Source organism: Alosa pseudoharengus, unplaced genomic scaffold, assembly GCF_046254945.1.
Source record: "Alosa pseudoharengus isolate Yale_2024_CS ecotype anadromous, Long Island Sound unplaced genomic scaffold, YU_APseudo_1.1 YU_APseudo_1.1_scf_4, whole genome shotgun sequence".
In the NCBI taxonomy this organism is placed as follows: domain Eukaryota; kingdom Metazoa; phylum Chordata; class Actinopteri; order Clupeiformes; family Clupeidae; genus Alosa; species Alosa pseudoharengus.
The window spans coordinates 20,179,225-20,185,003 of NW_027468774.1; the positions used below are offsets into that span (position 1 = coordinate 20,179,225).

The 5,779-nt window shown below is 38.9% G+C and overlaps 1 long non-coding RNA gene across 1 annotated transcript; it reads right to left on the reverse strand.

Moving 5' to 3' along the window:
• Nucleotides 1-1,066: 1,066 nt before the first annotated feature.
• Nucleotides 1,067-2,197, reverse strand: LOC143103036 (uncharacterized). Its single transcript, XR_012982695.1, has 3 exons — nt 2,109-2,197; nt 1,512-1,576; nt 1,067-1,149 (listed from the first exon to the last, which is right to left on the reverse strand). It is a non-coding gene; the product is annotated as an uncharacterized LOC143103036 (long non-coding RNA).
• Nucleotides 2,198-5,779: the final 3,582 nt, after the last annotated feature.

The following is a 5,779-nucleotide window of genomic DNA, read 5'->3' on the forward strand; positions in this document are numbered from 1 at the left end:
TTAGCAAAGGCTAGGCCTAGCCTGCGTGTAGTAGCGATTGTATGTATGGATAAAACTGAAAATAGTAATAAGGTATTTTTTTCGGGTGGAGACTGACGACGAATATTACATCCCCCCTGCATCGAGTCAGACAAGAGTGGGCAAACGTAAGGGCCAGCCAAAGAAGAAAAGGCCTGGGTGTCTAGTGTCAGTCCCAGAGAACAGTACAGGGACGGCTCGAGCTGTCAGAGCAGCCAGAGAGCGCGCTGACCAGCAGAGGCGTTTGGAGAACAGTCACCGTGAGAGTCTGGCAGCAACACAGGTGTTCTTGCTACGTAGCCAGTAACTAAAATGCTCCATGTAGTCAGTGGTTACAGACAATCATTCTGTTTACAATTAGAGGTCATTATTATTACCATTTATTACACGGCTCTTTATAATGCTGTAGAATGCTCCATTCACTCCGATGGGACTTCCCAACGTCCTACGGTCTGATAATTTTTAATACCGGACCGTTGCTAAGTATAACCAGAGAATGTCAAGGAAAGTGAAACTCGGTAGGCCACAGCCAGCGCTGCATCACTGTCGGGAGATATGCCACGATAATGACCGCCTTACAGAACGTTATTCCTTACACAATCATCCTCTACAATCAACAATAAAACTTCCCATTCTAAGAGCACAGTGGCTACATTTCATGTAACATAAAGAATACCTGAATTATGACTAAAATGGTATGTTCATCTTTTCCTTTGCACCTTTAGGCTATGAGTTCATATTTAAAACTATAGTTAAACTATAGTTAAACTATTAGTTTAAACAACTCTTTAACAACAAATAGATTCTAAGAAGTCAGGAACAGGAGAGATAAGCATGATGTTAGTATACCAATCTTGATCAAAAAACACTTTCAGGCACAACCAATGTTTCACCAATCCTGATTCTTGGTATTTATTATAAAACTACAAGACAGGAATAAACTTTACATCTACCAAGTGCAACAACATGAATAGAAATGTAACTTTTGGACTATATGAGGCAGGAGGGAAGCAGCTGGGCACATGGATAGTCCTTAGTAGTCTTCAACAGCAAGAAGTTGGGCTAACGAGTCAGGCTTCATGTTGATGAGCCACAGGAAATGAAGAGGTGATCTGCAGCAGGAAATTCAACCTGTTGACACACCAATGTGAATGAAAGAACATGAACAAATAAGAGCAGGACAGGACCTCTTAATCTGGGGGTTGGGACCCCATTGTGATTGTGAAAACTGCTGGAATTAGTTCTTAAACATAAAGCTACTGTGTCACTAGTCACTGTTTCTACTGTTTTTTAAAGCCTACTTACAAAGATAACTAGATTCCTCTAAATATTACTAACAGCTTATGAAACAGCAACACTGGCATCTGTCTGGGGAGCAGGGTTTGCTTGACCAACTTTTTAGGAACATCTGCAGCAGGAAACAAATTACTACCTGGGCATTAGCTAAGCATTTTGCCACATTATTGAAATTAGATGATATTACATTTTCCTACCTGTTGGGCAACAGCAATGTAATCGTTACACCTTCATAGGGGAAGACTGGACTGGAATTCTGATCCTGTGAAAACAGATACAAACACACACATGGGCATATTGTGACATGTTTGAAGAGCTTCAAAGGAAAATGGTGATGCTATTTTGCAACAGGCCCGACACAATCTAAGCAACTTATAACGTTACCGGAGATAGAGGATAGTATTCTAACATAGCTGAAAGTTATCCTAATCGTGTAGAGCTAGCATTAGTTTTAATTTTAGTATCTTATGCTGCCAACATCATTCGTTAGCGAGACCACAAGCCAGTAAACATTCACCAATATCAAAATGTATTTATTGCATATTGGAACATTACACTCTATGTATTGTGTAGGACACAAAACTTGGTCACGTACAAATAATTTGGTAAACTGCTTAGCATATGCAGCAAGGACGCTATCGCTAGGTTGGTAACGTTAGCAATGGCGGTCGAACGAAGTCAATTTACCGCGATCTACAGCTGACAAACATTACCTAGTGGCTCGAGAGCTAATTCTACAATATCTCCTTTGCTTAATCAAAATTATGAATTATGTTTAACAGATGTTTACTTACCAGTCAAGAAGAAATGTCGCAAGTTCAGAATCGAACTGCATCTCCTTGCTATCCAAGCTGTCTCCATCGGTGGAAAGCACTCCCTAGATTAATGTGTATTTGCTTGCTTCGCATCTGATATTCTTTTCGCCTCAGATCAAGTTTTTTTTAGCTGGAGGCGATGGAGGTCTCTTCGGTCTCTTCCTAGAATTTTCGGCCATTCTCGCAGTACACTTCACTGTAGAACTTGAACTCCGTGGGGGAGGGGAGGAGCAGGAGGGGGTGGGAGCAGAGTGTGCGTAATTGCGTTGTCTCTTTCTCGACTGCTCTGGGCTGCACTGAAGACGGTTTGGCCGGTATGTTACTCCCTGTCGCCACCTCAGACATAAACTGGTATTGCAAGACTGGACGACCCGGGGCTAGTCGGTTAGCACGCTAATTCTGGAGGAGATCTCTAAAATGCTATGCATATTCTTCGATTAGAAAATGTCAGTAGTGTTATTTCTTCACATTCTATTGATATGTATAGTTGATTTTTGAATGCATTACACTTCAAAAGTTCACAAAAAAGACACATTGTGCCTTTAAAGCCTGAGAAACTGACAGTTGGTGCAGAGTTGCGACACTCTTTGAAGTCGCCGCCACGCAGTCACATGGTACGCTTCAACAGTTCCAAACAGCTCTTTGCGTGTCATGTTATTTCAATAGGATAGACAGCAGCGAGTGCGTTATTGAACGGGAAACATTACAACAAACCAAAAACGAGTGTTATTACGTGTTAGCATGCTTACATTATAGTGTCAATTACATATTGCGAGTATAATTGGTCTGCAACATCGATCTAAAATATGTTCTTTGGTAGTTCTAACATTGAACATTTGTTTCCTTGCTGGACATTAAGATGTTATTGGATTCCTACATTTGCCTAACCTGACAATAGCCAGATGAATGTCGTTTCGCTTAGCTCCGCCTAGCTTCACTCACATCCATCTGGGACCTCTTCCATTGAGAGTGATTTCTGCAACCGACTTTATGGTTCAGCCAATCAGGACGCAGGGCGGGAGTTTCATAGATGTGACATAGCGTAGAAGCGACTGTGAGACTGTTATCAGCGTCACGGGTTGGCTTCGATGTGAGTGGTTGAAGTAGCACGTCAATAGATGACGGACAAGTGGCTTATTCAATCATATGCAAGCATTTTTTGATTAGGCCCAGCCTTCTGAAGCAACACTTCAATGGATCGGTTCCAGATGGATGAGTGGAGCTAGGCGGAGCGAAATTCATCTGGCTATTGTCAGGTTAACATTTGCCTGTATCACGCTACATATACTTTACTTACATTGTCAAAACGTAGGCTATGCATTTAGTATCCTTTTTGTGTGTGGACATTAGATCCAATGTCCTTTTCAGTTCGTTTGGTGAGATGAAGATGAAGGTGCCCCCCCCCCCCCCAAATCTACCACACAACTTTGATCATTGTAAGACTAGCAATAAACGTCTATCAAATATATAAATATATGAATAGCAATCAGTAGCCTAACAGCTTACATTTTAAAAGTTTGATCAATGCATTAAATTTGTTCAGTTCTTTTGTAGAAATAGCATAATAGTTACATTTTCTTGAACCCAGAAATGTTGAGTAGCCTACCCTAAAGATTTATTGCAGAAATGTCATCTATAGGCTTAGTGGATGGATTTCAACTTGGTTGCTAAAAGTTGCACCTTGGGCAATTTGCATAATTAGCATAATAAGATCATTAAAGCGTGAATAAGGTAAACATTTTAAATTATAGCTATCACCATGAAACTTTCTCAGTTGATTACTTATGTTAAGATGAGAAAAAAAGTATTGCATGTTTATTTAATTTTTTAATGTTTAAATATGCAAATGAGGCCCTATAGTCTAGTTGCATCTCCCATAGGCCCAATAGTGAACCCAGAAATGTTGAGTACCTTAAAGTTTTATTGCAGAAATGTCATCTATAGGCTTAGTGGATGGATTTCAACTTGGTTGCTAAAAGTTGCACCTTGGGCAATTTGCATAATTTGCATAATAAGATCATTAAAGCGTGAATAGGGTAAATGTTTAAATTATAGCCATCACCATGCAACTTTCTCAGTTGATTACTTATGTTAAGATGAGAAAAAAAATGTATTGATTGTTTATTTATTATTTTAATGTATAAATATGCAAATTAGGCCCTATCTCATTAAATATGCACTTATTTGCTTACAAACAAAATCAGATCGTTTGATAAAGCCAGGCTCAAAATAATTTTTCCAAAGGAAAACACGTATACTTAACGTGAGTTGGTGAAAACCTTTTTGTTTTTTTGGGCTTTTCACTGCAACACCTGCCTTATAGTCTAACTCTAACAACTTTAATAAAAAAATTTGATCTTTCAATCCTGGGCATGATGAAGGCCGAAATGGTAATAGGTTGACACTACACCAGCACATCTGAATATAGAGTTACCATGCTAAAATGAAATGCATTTTATCAAGATAAATTTCGTGTTCCCCCTCATAGCATGTCTAACGTTAACACTATGTATGTGAATGAGCTGGCTAGCTAACGTAAGCTAACACAATCAGGTTTGAAAAATATAGCATTATAAACATAATAAAAACCTGTTGACAACCAACCTATCATCTAAAGTTGCCCTACTACAATAGTGTTTTGTCTGAAATTCATTATTGACATAGGAACATTATCTTTAAGCTAGCCTCTCTCCACATCAAGGTTTGCAGGCTAACTTTTGACTTTGAAATTTTGGTCAACATTTAAGCTATAAATATCAGTTAAACAAGCAGCACAAAAACCTCAAAGAACAATACCAGTATCTACTAGTGCAGTTGGTATAGGAAATGCATATGCTAATTAAAAAAAACGTTGTACCTTCGTCTACTTACCACTGACAATATCAGGCAGAAAGCAATGGAAGTGAATGGGGCTAAAGCTGTGAATGTGAAGTTAGGAAGTTAGGAGCTCAGCATAACACGGAAGTAGCCTGGAAAAAGCGCCGCCATTCTTTTCTATAGAAGTCTATGGGAGTGTCGCCACTCTGTTTATCTACCGCTCTGTTTATCTACCGCTCTGTTGCAGGTGACCTGGCCACCTGGCCCAGGATTCTAATTGCTTAATGGCCCTATTGTGATGTCATCAGCCCAATGTTAAGTCTATGGGGAAATGTTCAATAGTTTTTAATTAATAGTTTAAAAAGTGTAAAAGTTACAAAGATGAAAAGTACAAAGCACACATGTCCTAAGACCTACGTAACATAGTTTGAATGAAGTTTCTATGTGAAACGGTTGAAGCTGCATTAGCTACGTTAGAATATAAGAAAAAGAAGCCTAGAAAGAACAGTACAGTGCATTTCCATGCACTGTAATAAGAAGTAGAGGGATAACAGTCCATTGCATTTACATGCAATAGAATTAGCCGCCCTACATGATAACATATAACAAAATCAAAATGTGCAACTGGTCTATGAGCTCTCACACTAAAAAAACAGTGTGGAGAACAACATTATGAAACACAAAGAACATAGAGAACATAGGCTTAAAAAAAACATTTTTAACACTGTAGTAATGTGTCCAAGCGGGTGGTGAGACTCAGGCAATGAAATTCAAGTTGACGTAAATCTCTTTTTTTATTCTTATTCTTAGGTTTAGGAAACAGACAAAACAGA